Below are 17,327 nucleotides of genomic sequence, written 5' to 3'. Positions count from 1 at the left end.
ACATCCTGTCACCATCCGCCATCACAGTCCTGTGAGAGGAATGGATCTTTGAACGTCCTAAGGGAGATGAAGGCGCTACAGAGTGGCAGGCAGAGAGGGCCTTTAACGGCTGTTGTTTGATGATAGGGCAGGCCTTTAATGTGCCATTTAGTATAAGTTGTTTTATTCATTGTCTTCTCCTGGGGCGTCCTTGTCATGAAATGTATTCCAAGGTCATTTTTCAATCACAGGAAAAAGCAGGAAGCAAAAAAGTTATTTTATTGAATTTTAAAATAATGTTTAGTTGCCATTTACAACCTTTTAGTTGGAAATGTATACTGTACGTGATACAACATGGATTTAGCTAACTATTGCTTCGGCGTCAGCATAAATCGTTGCACAACTGAACGTGGATGTTGCAAGAGGTTGGTTAACTCCATTCGGTGGATTATTTCTGTGTAATTATACTCTTTGCTTCATATTTCGGGAACTCGATAGGCTGATGTCCATTTCCATGTACTTGCAAATCCGTGCGCTCGCCAGCCCTAATTCAGTTGTGTGGATGTAAATGAATTGTGCTGGCCTCATTGATTGCTTTTGGGAGACTGAAGTCCTCTAGCTGTGCATGGATGTGGCGCCTAATGTGCAGTAAAGGAAATTGGATAACTCCAGAGCAGTGCCATAGAAACCAAGCTACTGTCTATCTTCATTAGCTAGATGAGCATCATCTTGGAACACAACAACAGTCTGTTGCAGCTTCTCTTGTATTCTACCCTTTGAATTTGGTCTCATGCTCCATCTCAGTAGTTTCTATGCTGCCTGTTATATTTGTAATTACTTTTATTCATAGTCTGACTTATATTTATAATATGTTTAATAATATATATAATGTTTACCTATTTCTCTCTGGAGCATAATAGACTTAGGTCTCGTAGAATCGGGTCTCATAGAAAGAAGTCTCTCATGCAAGTGAAACCTATTGTACAGATCTCTTGTGACTTGCAGCCATGCGCATGGGAACAAATGTAAAATGCCGGTGTGGTGGCCTGGGTCATACTGCAGCCTGGAAACCTTCATTCTATCCTTTTTCAAAGTCTTGACCCATACATAAACCATCTGCAATGCAGAATCACTTTAAGCCTCTGAAACATTCTTGTTTTAGATACGGCTTAATGGAAGTAAGTAGGCCTATCCACATATCCATTCTCATAGTGGTTGCATTTATCCATTCTAGCCATGCTATTATGTAGATTCCACAGATTCTAACATAATTGTTAGTTTCCCCCAAACCACATAAAAATAAATAGTGTAAAGATGGATAGTCCTATTATTTGACAGTGTATTTAGGAATCTCTGAACAAAGGGTGGTACTCAAGCATACAAATGTAATGGTTGAAAATGGTAGCCTGACAAATTCAGGAAATGCCAGCAATCTTGGATAACCACCCGAGACTACATTCAGAATGTTACAAATCACAATGGGTTTAATACAAGCGGTTTAGTGTTTTCTTCTACTTCAAGGTCTCTAGAGCTACTTGTATGCTAAATCATTTGCCAGGCGGTTTCAAGGGAAATGAGGATGAACAAACGGATGACAAGTTAGCAAATGTCTCTATTATCATGTCTCCATCACAGGAAATCTCACTGAGGAGATACTAGTCTCTACTCTCTCTCGTTGTAGAATTAGTCCAAAAGTAGACGTCACACATTCTATAATACTGCCAGATATTTGATGTACTGTGCCTTCGGGAAGGTATTCAGACACCTTGACTTTTTCCACATTTTGTTACGTTACAGCCTTATTTCAAAATGTATTAAATGCTTTTTTTCCTCATTAAATCTACACACAATACCCCATAATGATGAAGCAAAATGGTTTTTTAGACATTTTTGCTAATTTATTACAAATCAAAAACTGAAATATAACATTTACATAAGTATTCAGACCCTTTACTCAGTACTTTGTTGAAGCACCTTTTGCACTGATTACAGCATAGACTCTTCTTGGGTATGACGCTACAAGCTTGACACACCTGTATATGGGGAGTTTCTCCCATTCTTCTCTGCAGATCCTGTCAAGCTTTGTCAGGTTGGATGAGGAGCGTTGCTGCACAGCTATTTTCAGGTCTCTCCAGAGATGTTCGATCGGGTTCAAGTCTGGGCTCTGGCTGGGCCACTCAAGGACATTCAGAGACTTGTCCCGAAGCCATTCCTGCGTTGTCTTGGCTGTGTGCTTAGGGTCGTTGTCCTGTTGGAAGGTGAACCTTCACCCCAGTCTGAGGTCCTGAGAGCTCTGGAGCAGGTTTTCGTCAAGGATCTCTCTGTACTTTGCTCCGTTCATCTTTGTCTCCCAGTCCCTGCAGCTGAAAAACATCCCCACAGCATGATGCAACCACCACCATGCTTCACCGTAAGGGATGGTGTCAGGTTTCCTCCAGAGGTGACGCTTAGCATTCAGCCCAGTTCGATCTTGGTTTCATCAGACCAAAGAATCTTGTTTCTCATGGTCTGAGAGGCTTTAGGTGCCTTTTGGCAAACTCCAAGCGGGCTGTCATGTGCCTTTTACTGAGGAGTGGCTTCCGTCTGGCTATTTTACCATGCAGGCCTGTTTGGTGGAGTGCTGCAGTGATGGTTGTCCTTCTGGAAGTTTCTCCCATCTCCATAGAGGAACTTTAGAGCTCTGGCAGAGTGACCATCGGGTTCTTGGTCACCTCCCTGACCAAGGCCCTTCTTCCCCGATTGCTCAGTTTGGCCAGGCGGCCAGCTCTAGGAAGAGTCTTGGTGGTTCCAAACTTCTTCCATTTAAGAATGATGGAGGTCACTGTGTTCTTGGGGACCTTCAATGCTGCAGACATTTTTTGGTACCCTTCCCCAGATCTGTGCCTTGACACAATCCTGTCTCGGAGCTCTACGGACAACTCCTTCGACCTCATGGCTTGGTTTTTGCTCTGACATGCATGGTCAACTGTGGGACCTTATATAGACAAGTGTGTACCTTTCCAAATCATGTCCAATCAATGGAATTTACCACAGGTGGACTCCAGTCAAGCTGTAGAAACATCTCAAGGATGATCAATGGAAACCGGATGCACCTGAGCTAAATTTCGAGTCTCATAGCAAAGGGTCTGAATAATTTTGTAAATAAAGTATTTCTGTTTATTATTTTTAATACATTTGCTAAAATAAAATAAACTGTTTTTGCTTTGTCATTATGGGGTATTGTGTGTAGATTGCTGAGGATTTGTTTTATTTAATACATTTTATAATAAGGCTGAAACGTAACAAAATTTGGAAAAGGTCAAGGGGTCTGAATACTTTCCGAGGGCCCTGCATCGCACCTTTTAATCCAAGGATCAGTCATTCACCAAATAGTTGTGGTATTTTATTCTATTTAAGTTCTTGAATTAGCACTTTCTATCCACAAATAGTTGATAATGTGAAACAATGATCTGTGTGTCAGACAGCAGAAGGATGGTAAAGATGGCATGGCACCAGGCTCTTTCACAGCTGTGTTTAGTTATAAAAGGAAGGAAATCATGTCTATTCCTGAAGATGTCACGATGTCACTCTGCTCTGCTTGCAGATGTGTACAGCGGTACAGCCATGGCACCGCACCACAAATAGACAGTTTTGCTCTCACATGAGAGTCACCAAATAACACATTCCCTCCCATTGCCAGACGCACATGCACACACACCACAACCACAAGCAACACCACCGCAAGTTGTTATCTCATAATGAGTCCTGGCACTCTGTACCACTCACCTCTACGTATAACTTGAAACTAACTGCATGTAATTTGAAAAATAAATATGGCTATTAATATGGCTATTATACGGCGATATTTGATGTTTTACTTGGAGGAACAGCGCTGTAATCATCAAGGGATTTGATATGAATAATTTCAGGCAGCGTCACACCAAGTTCCTCTTCGTCTCTTGTTAGCAGGGTCTCCTTCCATGGATCGTTCCTTCATCCTAACTAATGGTGTTGCCATTAAGGCCCTGCTCCTCTTCATATCTGTCAATACATTAATGAGATACATTTGGCCCCATCACACCCGGGCCTTTGCAGGCTTCCCCGGAGAGCCGGGCCAGCCGGGGAAGAGCAGGTCCCCGATTGCTCTGTTCTTCTGAACAGCATGGAGCTTCCCTTTAATCATCTCCTCTCGTTCAACCACTTCTCCAGTCCTAGCCTAGGGCAAATCACTAGCACAAACTTAGAACCATTTCATCAATGTTCTGTCATTTTGCCCCACCAAGGCATCCCTGTTTGATAAATTGAGCGCACCATGATCAAGTGTATTGCTTAACTGCTAGTCGTTGAGGGACTGATTCCAGGGTATGTAAAAAGGGGTTACTCTGATTACGGCACGTTGGGACAATTTGACTGCGTGTAAAAGGCTGTTATAACAACAACTAATTGAAAGAAGCCACTTATTGTTGGACCTTCTTCAACCCCTTCGTTAGAATACTGTACTCCCACTGGAATCTGCATGCAAGAGTTAGTAAAAGGTTAAAGATCTCACAACTACTGCACAGTGACATACTGTATGCTAATGCAGTATGTTTGGTGCTATATTTCAGAGCACTAAAATACTGTATTTCTTGAATTAGTTGAACATGGTACGCTATAACACACTTACTCCTCCTTGTAAAGCATTGGTTTCTTCAGGTATTTGGTCTTGCCCTGTCCTCTCAATGTTACTATCTATCCATGGGGGTTTCAATTAGAAATTAGAGAGAAGTGGACTGATTTGCCTGTGATGGAACTTGACCAAATTATCCCTCTGAGAGAGAAGCCATTAACAGGTAATTATGCGTCCCCTGAAACAACACTGTTATACTATTTAAGGACCTAGAGAAGTGAGAGCTAAGATAAAATCCCAGACACGTAACGTATAGTACATGAAATGATGTGCATGTTGAAGGATTTCTCTCATACAGTAATACTGTTGTGTTGAATTGTGTAAAACAGAACTACATAATAGCTACAATTCAATATATATTTGGGAAAGAGTCAAAACAGCAGTTTATTGTCCACATAAACAACATATGACACCAACCATAACTGTTTGTTTGTTCTACTGTACGTGAAGCTGCACTGGATCAAGATTGAAGTCTCTCATCATTATGCACTAGCACTACAAGAAGAATTCCCAAGTAAAAGTACTGTAGATATGAATATTGTTTCATCATTGCTCTATGTACGTGTTATTCCCTTGTCTAATATGAGGATTGAACATTTCAAACACTTGATATATGGGGAGCCTTCTGAGTGGTGATAAATATTCATTGCCATTGTTCCCGTAGCCTTGCTTGCATCTGTCATTCCTTCAATCTCTGCCAACCATAACGCTGGGGAAGATCCTGCTACATTTCTCTCACTGTTCCAAAGTTAAATCAAAGCAACCTGAAAATAATAGTCACATTTGAATGACAATAAGACTCTCACCTCGCGTCAATTATGTGCTGTGCCAGGAAACATTGTAATAACAGTCACAAAGACAGGGCTTCACAGACGTATGGTGCCATCAGTCTTGGGTATTGGAATGATATACAGGCAGGACACACCACCGCTATGCTGAGATCTCTGTGTTAAATCATAGCCTTCCGCTCCGGCAGATTTAATGCAGAGACATAATCAGGACTCTAGGGAACCAAGCCAGGGCTGCATGGGGCTGGGGCTGCATGGGGCTGCATGGGGCTGCATGGGGCTGCATGGGGCTGCATGGGGCTGCATGGGGCTGCATGGTGCTGCATGGGGCTGCATGGGGCTGCATGGGGCTCCATGGGGCTGCATGGGGCTGCATGGGGCTGCATGGGGCTGCATGGGGCTGCATGGGGCTGCATGGGGCTGCATGGGGCTGCATGGGGCTGGGGGTAGGGCTGGTGCTACTCGGGCTTAGGACTGCTGGGGTTAAGGGCTTGGGTTAAAGCTGCGGCTGAGGCTCGAGTTAGCTGCTGGGGCTTGGGCTGATGTTAAGGTTGGAGCTGAGGGTAGGACTTTGGCTGCTGATACTGAAGCGTGAGGCTGTGGCTGGAGCTGCAGGATGATTGGCCTCCACCTGTTCTGGCATGGATAAATAGTAATTGGCTTCCAAACGTTTATCTTGTGGCCACTGAAATATACCACAGTAGCACAGATATTTCACAGTTCGGCACTGTGACCACTTTATTCAAATTCAATATCAGAGTGCTGCTGATACATGTGACAAGTTCAGAGCGCTGCTGACAACTTCAGAACGCTGCTGAAGACAACGTGACAGCTTAGTTTCTGCCAGTTGTTCACTGAAACACAGTTGCTTTGTTACTCATGGAGATATTCACTTAGAGTCTGTACAATCATGTATGGCCGTTTGCCAATGCCATCAGGGTTTGTGTGTTTTGGAAGTTGCACTGCAGTAAGCTAGTTTTATAATACAAACAACACATTGAAGTTACTGTAAAGACCGACTGTGTCATTGACCTGAGTTTGAAGGAGGAAGCGCTCAGGTATATCCGTCCCGTCTGTGCTTAAACTGAAAGGATTAACAGTTGTTTGATCTCTTTTAGGGGTCGCCCAATACAGCGTCACAGAGGGGAAACATGTTTGTATTTGCCCTCTGTTGATTGTTATTGATTAGGGTGAAATGAGACAACACATCCATGTGCACTACACTAGCTGCTTTATGCAGTAACCCCTGTCCCCTCTCAGAGTTTAGCTTCTTCCAAGGATACACACACAATTCAATGGTCCCGCCATTGTGGAAAGTCTTATTCAAAACACAATCTCAGAGTTAATTTACTTAGTATGTGTTTTTTGGAAGGGGGGGGGCAATATTCTTCTTTGGAGATTTTTAATATGCAGAGTGGGTTTTTGGACAGATGGTGTGTCGTGGTTGAGAGGCTGTGCTGTTTATGAGGAGACCCAGGCCCAGGAGGAAGGGTTTATGAGGTGTTAGACACCAGTGATTAAATAGCCGTGTCGAGGGACAAACACCCACAGGGGTTCACTCCACCGCCACCATTCTCTACACTGGAGCTGGGGAACAGGGACATCTGCAGTCTTTAAAAACATAAAGGATAGGTAAATAGTGTTATTTAAGATCAAATTGTATTTGTCACTTGCGCCGAATACAACCGTGAAATGCTTATTTACTAGCCCTTTTCCAACAATGCAGAGTTAAAATGTGAGAAAAAATAGCAACAAAAAAAAGGAAATAGTAACACAATAAAATGACAATAGCGAGGCTACATACAAGGAGTACCGGTACCGAGTCAATGTGCAGGGGTACGAGGAAGTTGAGGTAATTGAGGTAATATGTACATGTAGGTAGGGGAAAAGTGACTGGGCAATCAGGATAGACAAGCAGCAGCATTTGTGAAGAATGTGAAGGAGTGTGAAAAGATTGTATGGATTCCACGTTTGTTGAATAAATGACAGCAGTGACAGATACTGTAACAGACGTTTTACCAACCTTGACAAAGGGCGGGAATGTCTAATTCACCCACTGTCCCAGGTGTGAATCAGTCTCTACTCAGAGGGTTAGAATGAAAACCAGCAGTGTTGCCCAATGGAGTAGCCTAGGGTCTGGATCTACTGTGGCAGACTGAAACATCCCTGTTCCCGTGGACTCCGATGAGAGAAGAGTGTCTGGTGTCAGGGTCATCCATTCCACCTCACTGTTGGTCAGAGTCAGACGTATGGAGTATGGCAGGGGTTTGCTGCAGGGAGCAGACTCCTTGAGCTCTGTACTGTAATTGAGATGCAGCTAGAATACAGCATTCATATCAAATGAAAACCTATTTTAAAAGCAGGCAGTAGTGACTGTTGCCAGGGAAAATAGGTTGATCATGGAGTTCTCTGCCCCTTGTGGTTTGTGTGGTCAGACCTTCTGTACAGGCTATGATTAGACTGAGCTCAGCCTGCACTCATTTAGCAGAGACTTGTGACTGAAGGATACTTTTTATATGCGGCAGCGATGACATCCTTTGTTATTCATTTAGAAACCCATAATTAACAGTTGATTAATCATCATAATGGACTTTGTAAGTGACATAGAACATCTGTACCTTTTTAAAACTATATTTTCCAAATCCACATTAACGACGCTCTGAGGAAGTGACACCTTGCCTTATTAAAAGAAAAAACGGAATGAAAATGTGTTTAATGAAAGCAGTGCTGAATCAAGTTAGGGCATTCCCCTTTTTATATGCAGTGTCTCACCTCTGCAGTCTGACAGCCAGTGGAAGTTGATATTAGTCACCTTGGTGCTCATCTCGTAGTAAGTTGATAGAGTTTGGTCTCCGGCCCCAGGCAGCATTGTAGAACAGCCAGGAGGTTGACTTTGGCTTGAAAGCCGGTAACATGTCAGTTTTTGATCTGGAGATTGGCAAGGGCAACACAGATAGAAGGACAAAGGGACGAGAGAAAAAAAGTGATATGGCAAGGGTCATTTTATCAATGCACAAAGGTTTGTTTTTTTACTACAAATAAAGGCATATAATTCTCTGCATAAAATATTTGCTTATAGGATATAAAATGCATTTACTCTTGTAGCCTAGGTAGATGACAATCATCTGTAAATACTCTGCCCATGTATTTATCTATGCCGAACTACCCAATTATTTCCCACAATGAGCAAATATAGTGTGCATGGTAAGTTTGCTTTGGAACGAACTGCTTTGAATTTGAAGGCACTTTAGTTGATCTGAGTTTAAAAGTAAAGTCATGATGTCCGCTGTATGACAGGTAGTGTGTGTGTAATTTACGGCGGCATTAGCACATAACTAATGATGTTTACAGCTGGATTAATCCCCAGTACTGCCTTTTATATCCATCAGTTAGACCCGCTGGTTTCCCATTGGTAATCCCCTTGCAGACAGCTGCAGACAGAGGGGGGAGAGAGAGAGGGAGGGGAGAGAAAGTGAGAAAGAGAGGTGGAAAGGGAGAAATCAAAAGAGAGCCAGGGAGAGAGACAGGGAGAGAGAGAGTGAGACATGTACCTGTATGGCTCAGGACAGAGAGAGAGAGAAAGAGAGAGCAAGAGGGACAGAGAGAGCGAGCGAGAGATGTACCTGTATGGCTCAGGACAGAGAGAGAGAGAGAAACAGGGACAGAGAGAGCGACCGAGAGATGTACCTGTATGGCTCAGGACAGAGAGAGAGAGAAACAGGGACAGAGAGAGCGAGAGATGTACCTGTATGGCTCAGGACAGAGAGAGAGAGAGAAACAGGGACAGAGAGAGCGACCGAGAGATGTACCTGTATGGCTCAGGACAGAGAGAGAGAGAAACAGGGACAGAGAGAGCGAGAGATGTACCTGTATGGCTCAGGACAGAGAGAGAGAGTGAGAAACAGGGACAGAGAGTGCGAGCGAGAGATGTACCTGTATGGCTCAGGACAGAGAGAGAGAGAGAGAAACAGGGACAGAGAGAGCGAGCGAGAGATGTACCTGTATGGCTCAGGACAGAGAGAGAGAGAGAGAGAGTAGGCAGAAGGCTAGGCAGGACTCTGCTGCAGAATTTGATCCTCTCTGTTTAATTTCATGTTAAATCTTCAATGTTTTCACACATTATTCCATCCAAACCATAGCACTTTTTTCCCCCATAACCTTTATGTGAAAAGCTTTGTCACAACGATATGTATTTCATTATGAATACAAACAAGCATTGAGACTGGAAATGTCATGTTGAAGCTCAGAAAGCCTCAACCCCCAGCAATCCTGAAACAATTTCACATTTCCTAATTACTTTTTGCCCTGTTTGTCAGGTTCTGTGGCCGTCCCTGCATATCGTTGCCTAGTGGCAGTCATTCTAAAGCAATCAGCAGGCACGCGTCCTCTGGAGGTATTCTAAATATTCTGTCATTAGCCTAAAGGACCGCTCCGTGCTTTGAAGAGAGATGGATTATAGATGGCATGATGCATTAAACAGCATGTAGATATGAGTTCAGAAGCAGAAACACAAGCCCATGCTCTTTGATTGGGTAATCCTGGGTTGTTTAAACTGGAAAGACTCCACTGTGAGATTAGCTAGTCAAATACAGAAACTCTGAACAGTGCTCTCTTGATAGCTATTATAATATTCTCTATCGAATATCCTTGATATTATTACTAACATTATTTGTACAGTGGTTGGTACTGTATTTATTTCCTGGACAGTGAATGCTAGTGAATAGGGTTGAAAGCTACCTATTTAACACACAGCTCATATAATGGCACATTTTCTGGTTCCTGTGGTGCAACATGTCATTTGTCCAAATGTGCATCAAAGTGGCACATGAAAGGGAATGTCTTCATTCTGTCTTCACGGTGAAGACTTCTCGTGTCAGCATTACATTTAAATTGTTTCGCATTTTAGTCGTTTAGCAGACGCTCTTATCCAAAGTGACTTACATTAGAGCCCTGTGTTCTCTGTCTTGATATATATATATATATATATATGGATATTAACCATGGTTAATAACCATACCTTTAATGTCCTGTGGCTTCACATTTGTCATTATCACCCAATCAGTGTGGATGTTAGAGTAAACAGGAAGTGGGGTTCATTTCTTTGGAGTATTTTAAGGATGTTTGTGATTTTAATGGAAATACCTCCTATTGTCTGACAGCTGTTTAGAGAGATGATCAAGGTCATGAACATAATCTCAGTTTCCTCTCTATTCTCTCTCTCTCTCTTTCTCTCTCTCTCTCTCTCTCTCTCTCTCTCTCTCTCTCTCCTTTTCTGTCTCAATCTCAGTCGTTCTCTTTTGCTCTCTGTGTGTCTCTCTTTCTGCCTTCTCTCTCTCCTTCTCTCTCTTAGTCTTTCTCTCTCTTTCTCTTTCTACTCTCCATATTCCCTTCTCATTTACACCCTGCACATACTGTACCTGTCTATCAGTGCTGCTCAGCCTATGTACCCTCCACTTCTTATGCATACATGCATGCACTAGAGAATTCAAATAAACTTTCTCTCAGTAAAAGTGGCTCTATCGAGAGCTGAGATGATAAGGTTCTTTGCATTTTGAGAATCTCTATGTATCTTTGCATGTTTTTTACCTTGAATATTTTTTTTTATGATAAAAAAAAGTAAACTTGATATAACTAGGTAAGTCAGTTAAGAACAAATTCTTAACTACAATCACGGCCTACCCCAGCCAATTGCGCCACTTCCAATCACGGCCGGATATGATACAGCCTGGAATCAAACCAGGGACTGTAGTGACACCTCCTGCACAGAGACGCAGTGCATTAGACAGCTGCACCACTCGGGAGCCTTACAATATCTTGTAAATGTGTAAAGCATTTGCTTGTATATATAGACTTATGTAACTCATTTGTATTATCACTTGCTGGTGCAGAAACTTCAATTCCCATGGCATATTAGCACAGCAAGAGGCAGCATAGTTTAAAGTATGACCTTGCTACTTTAATGTCAAGTATTAATTATGGATACCATTTGCATGATCCATACTTACATTTTGTATAGAATGTGTGTGTGTGTGCGCGTGGATGTCGGTACACAATATATATTAATGTATCTATTATACAGTGAGTGTACAAAACTCTTTCCACAACATAGAGTGCCTTCAGAAACTTTTCACACCCCTTGACTTTTTCCACATTTTGTTGTGTTACAGCCTGATTTTTTTACACTGTCCAACACACAATACCCCATAATGTCTAAGTGGAATTATGTTTTTAGACATTTTTACCAATTCATAAAAAATGAAAGCTGAAGTGTATTCAGCCCCTTTGTTATGACAAGCCTAAATAAGTTCAGGAGTAAAAATGTACAAGTCACATAATAAGTTGCATGGACTCACTCTGTGTACAATAATAGTGTTTACCATGATTTTTGAATGACTACCTAGTTTCTGTACCCCACACATAAAAGTATACGTAAGGTTCCTGAGTCGAACAGTGAATTTCAAAAACAGATTCAACCACAAAGACCACTGTTTTTATTCCAATGCCTTTCGAAGAAGGGCATCTATTGGTAGATGGGTAAAAATGTAATAAAAATACATTGAATATCCATTTGAGTATGGTGAAGTTATTAATTACACTTTGGATCAATATCAATACACCTAGCCACTACAATGATGCAGGCGTCCTTCCTAACTCAGTTGCCGGAAAGGAAAGAAACCACTCATGGATTTCACCATGAGGGCAATGGTGACTTTAAAACAGTTACAGAGTTTAATGGCTGTGATAGGAGAAAACTGAAGATGGATCAACAACATTGTAAACTAAATGACAGAGTGAAAAGAAGGAAGCCTGTACATAGTAAAAATATTCCAAAACATGCATCCTGTTTGCAATGAGGCATTGAAGTAAAACTGCAAAACATTTGGCAAAGAAATGAACTTCATGTCCTGAATACAAAGTGTTATGTTTGGGGCAAATCCAACACAACACATCACTGAGTACCACTCCTCATATTTTCAAGCATGGTGGTGGCTGCATCATGTTGTTGGTATGCTTGTCATCTGCAAGGACTAGGGAGATTGTTAGGATAAAATGAAATGGAATAGAGCTAAGCACAGGCAAAATCCTAGAGGAAAACCGGGTTCAGTCTGCTTTCCAACAGACATTGGGAGATTAATTCACCTTTCAGCAGGACAATAACACAAAAGACAAGGCCAAATATACACTGGAGTTGTTTACCAAGACAACATTGAGTGTTTCTGAGTGGTCTAGTTACAGTTTTGACTTAAATCGACAAATAAAGCTATGGCAAGACTTGAACATGGCTGTCTAGCAATGATCAACAAGCAACTTGACAGAGCTTGAAGAATAAAAAAGGGCAAACATTATAAAAGAAAGCACTTAGAGGCTCTTAGAGCCTTACCCGGAAAGACTCAACAAAACAAAGGAGATGATCGTGGACTTCAGGAAACAGCAGAGGGAGCACCCCCCTATCCACATCGAAGGGACAGCAGTGGAGAAGGTGGAAAGTTTTAAGTTCCTCGGCGTACACATCACAGACAAACTGAAATGGTCCACCCACACAGACAGTGTGGTGAAGAAGGCGCAACAGCGCCTCTTCAACCTCAGGAGGCTGAAGAAATGTGCCTTGTCAACCAAAACCAACAAACTTTTACAGATGCAAAATTGAGAGCATCCTGTCGGGCTGTTTCAAAGCCTGGTACGGCAACTGCACCGCCCTTAATCGCAGGGCTCTCCAGAGGGTGCTACCATCTGCACAACGCATCACCGGGGGCAAACTACCTCCCCTCCAGGACACCTACAGCACCCGATGTCACAGGAAGGTCAAAAAGATCATCAAGGACAACAACCACCCAAGCCACTGCCTGTTCACACCGCTACCATCCAGAAGGCAAGGTCAGTACAGGTGCATCAAAGCTGGGACCGAGAGACTGAAAACAGCTTCTATCTCAAGTCTAGCAGACTGCTAAACAGCAATCACTAACTCAGAGAGGCTGCTGCCTACATTGAGACCCAAATCACTGGACACTTTAATAAATGGATCACTAGTCACTTTATACAATGCCACTCTAAAAATGCCACTTTAATAATGTTTACATATCTTACATTACTCATATCACATGTATATACTGTATTTTATACCATCTATTGAACCTTGCCTATGCTGCTCGGCCATTGCTCCTCCATATATTTATATGTACATATTCTCATTCACCCCATTAGATTTGTGTGTATTAGGTATTTGTTGGGGAATTGTTATATTACTTGTTAGATTTGTGTGTATTAGGTAGTTGTTGGGAATTGTTAGATTACTTGTTAGATATTGCTGCACTGTCGGAACTAGAAGCACAAGCATTTCACTACACTCGCATTAACATCTGCTAACCATGTGTATGTGACAAATAAAATTTGATTTGATTTGAGCTGTAATCGCTGCCAAAGGTGATTCAAACAAGTATTGACTTAATTTTCAATACATTTGCAAACATTTCTAAAAACATGTTTTCACTTTGTCATTATGGAGTTTTGTGTGTAGTTGGGTGAGCAATTCAGGCTGTAACAAAACAAAATATGGAATAAGTCAAGGGGTGTGAATACTTTCTGAAGGCACTGACCAGGTGAATCCAGGTGAAAGCTATGATCCCTTATTGATGCCACCTGTTAAATCCACTTCAATCAGTGTAGATGAAGGGGAGGAGACAGGTTAAATAAGGATTTTTAATTCTTGAGACAATTACGTCATTGATTGTGTATGTGTGCCATTCAGAGGGTGAATGAACAAGACAAAATATTGAAGTGCCTTTGAACAGGGTATGGTAGTAGGTGACGGCACCGGTTTGAGTGTGTCAAGAACTGTTTTGGGTGGTCCATTACCCAAAGGACAGCCAGTCAACTTGACACAGCTGTGGGAAGCATTGGAGACAACATGGGCCAGCATCCCTGCGGAACGTTTTTGACACCTTGTAGAGTCCATGCCCTGACGAATTGAAGCTGTTTTGAGGACAAAATGGGGTGCAATGCAATATTAGGAAGGTGTTCCTAATGTTTTGTGCACTCAGTGTACATTAATATACATTCATGTATAATGTAATACATTAATGTATAAAGGCTGGTACACAGTGTTGAATTTGCAGTTGAATTTGCGGTCTCTCTCTTTCTCACTTACTCACACCATACACACGCACTCCCTCAATTTCTAAGAGATGTAGTGCCATCTAGTGGTCATAGTATGCCATACTGCCATTCTGCCTGTATCAGCTTGTTGATGCAGTCATCATACCATTTGATTTATTCATAGGGAATGCACAATGAAGAGGGGGACTGAGATTCAAAAACAGTTTATAGAAGTAAATTGCATTTGGTCTACTTCTCCTCTTTCTTTATCCTCACTCCTTTGGTGTGCTGAAAGTATTTGAGATTGAGGTAGAAAGTCAAATTCCATTTGGATTCCATTCAAAGTATATTTTCTCTCTCTGGAGATGGTCTTTGTTCACTCTGTAGGAATATCAGTTATATATTTAAATGTTAAGAATATGGGATATAAAGAAATATATATTTAATATGTATTCACTTATTTTGTAATGAAACAGAATATGATCAATGAGAATATGGAGTGACGTAAGATAACACAACCTAGAGCCCCATCATAGTTTCGTGATAACGTCATTAAAGTCACATTAAACACAGCTATCAGTACAGTGCCTTCGGAAAGTATTCAGACCCCTTCCCTTTTTCCACATTTTGTTACGTTACAGCCTTATTCTAAAATGTATTAAATATATGTTTTATCATCAATCTACACACAATACCCCATAATGACAAAGCTAAAACTGTTTCTAAGAAAATGTTAGCAATTTATATAAAAAAAATACCTTATTTACAAAATTATTCAGACCCTTTGCTATGAGACTCGAAATGTAGCTCAGGTGCATCCTGTTTCCATTGATCATCCTTGAGATGTTTCTGCAACTTGACTGGAGTCCACCTGTGGTAAATTCAATTGATTGGACATGATTTGGAAAGGTACACACTTGTCTATATAAGATCCCACAGTTGACAATGCATGTCAGAGCAAAAACCAAGCCATGAGGTCGAAGGAGTTGTCCGTAGAGCTCCGAGAAAGGGTTGTGTTGAGGCACAGATCTGGGGAAGGGTACCAAAAAATGTCTGCAGCATTGAAGGTCACCAAGAACACATCATTCTTAAAGGGAAGAAGTTTAGAACCATCAAGACTCTTCCTAGAGCTGGCCGCCTGGCCAAGCTGAGCAATCGGGGGAGAAGGGCCTTCGTCAGGGAGGTGACCAAGAACCCTTCTAGAAGGACAACCATCTCTGCAGCACTCCACCAATCAGGCCTTTATGGTAGAGTGGCCAGACGGAAGCCACTCCTCAGTAAAAGACACATGACAGCCCACTTGGTGTTTGCCAAAAGGCACCTAAAGGACTCTCAGACCATGAGAAACAAGATTCTCTGGTCTGATGAAACCAAGATTAAACTCTGGCCTGAATGCCAAACTTCACATTTGGAGGAAACCTGGCACCATCCTGCATCATGCTGTGGGGGATGTTTTTCAATGGCAGGGACTGGGAGACTAGTCAGGATCAAGGGAAAGATGAACAGAGCAAAGGACAGACAGATCCTTGATGAAAACCTGCTCCAGAGCGCTCAGGACTTCAGACTGTGGCGAAGGTTCACCTTCAAACAGGACAACAACCCTAAACACACAGCCAAGAAAATGCAGGAGTGGCTTCGGGACAAATCTCTGAATATCCTTGAGTTGCCCAGCCAGAGCCCGGACTTGAACCCGATCTAACATCTCTGGATAGACCTGAAAATAGCTGTGCAGCGACGGTCCCCATCCAACCTGACTGAGCTTAAGAGGATCTGCAGAGAAGAATGGAAGACACTCCCCAAATAAAGGGGGAGCTGGTAGCCTCATACCCAAGAAGACTTGAGGCTGTAATCGCTGCCAAAGGTGCTTCAACAAAGTACTGGATAAAAGGTCTGAATACTTATGTGAATGTGATATTTCAGTATTATTATTATTTTTTTTGCAAAAATATCTATAATCCTGTTGTTGCTTTGTCATTTTTGGGTATTGTGTGTAGATTGATGAAGGAAAAAAACAATTGAATCCATTTTAGAGTAAGGATGTAACATAACAAAATGTGGATAAAGGGAAGGGGTCTGAATACTTTCCGAATGAACTGTACAAAAGTTAAAGCCCACATTTATTTCTCAAAGCTCTGTAAAGCAGACTGGCCAAAATGAATCTCTTGAATGTTCTTTTAAAACCATCCACCAACCAACAAAGCCACCCCTGCCTTCTCTAGCTGCACAGTACAGTACGTTTTATTCCTCAGATCACACGGTAATCAGGGGCCGCTATAAAGGAACGTATTGGAGTTGTGTCAGTCTAATCTCTGTATTTATTGATGGTGACATCACATGGATCCATATTACCCGGTCCATCTTAGCTCATATAATGGTAGGTATATTATACAGAGTCCTATGGGCCTGGTCGAAAGTAGTGCACCACATAGGGAATAGGATGCCATTTGCACCCAGTGTATCCCCAAAATAATTGAATCTTAGTGCAGTCAGTTGTGTGGTTTAGTGAAACATGGCCGGTGATGTTAGTGCACTGAGTGGTATCCTGGCCCCTCTGGGCAGCAGCATCAGAGCTGCTAACATGCTTTGGCATCCGTGTGACAGGATTAACACATCAAAAGCAGTGGCAGTGGCCTACAGCAGCGACCCCACTGTCAGTACTGCACCTTTCATGTTCAACTACAGGTTCACTACAATTTCCCCTGCTGCTCACAGCATGACAAGGGGAGACAGATAAGGGAGACACTCTGACGTTATCAGGTTTCCCTTCAACTTCTGTGAACGACGTAAATCCAAACTTTTTAATACAGCATCCAGGTTTA

The 17,327-nt window shown here is 42.1% G+C and overlaps 1 protein-coding gene across 2 annotated transcripts in view; it reads left to right on the top strand.

Moving 5' to 3' along the window:
- Positions 1-17,327, top strand: part of LOC115160818 (glypican-6) — a 116,081-nt gene that overhangs the window by 92,578 nt on the left and 6,176 nt on the right. The window lies entirely within an intron of this gene.

Source organism: Salmo trutta, chromosome 24 (assembly GCF_901001165.1).
Source record: "Salmo trutta chromosome 24, fSalTru1.1, whole genome shotgun sequence".
In the NCBI taxonomy this organism is placed as follows: Eukaryota; Metazoa; Chordata; class Actinopteri; order Salmoniformes; family Salmonidae; genus Salmo; species Salmo trutta.
This window is presented reverse-complemented; position numbering and strand designations above follow the sequence as displayed.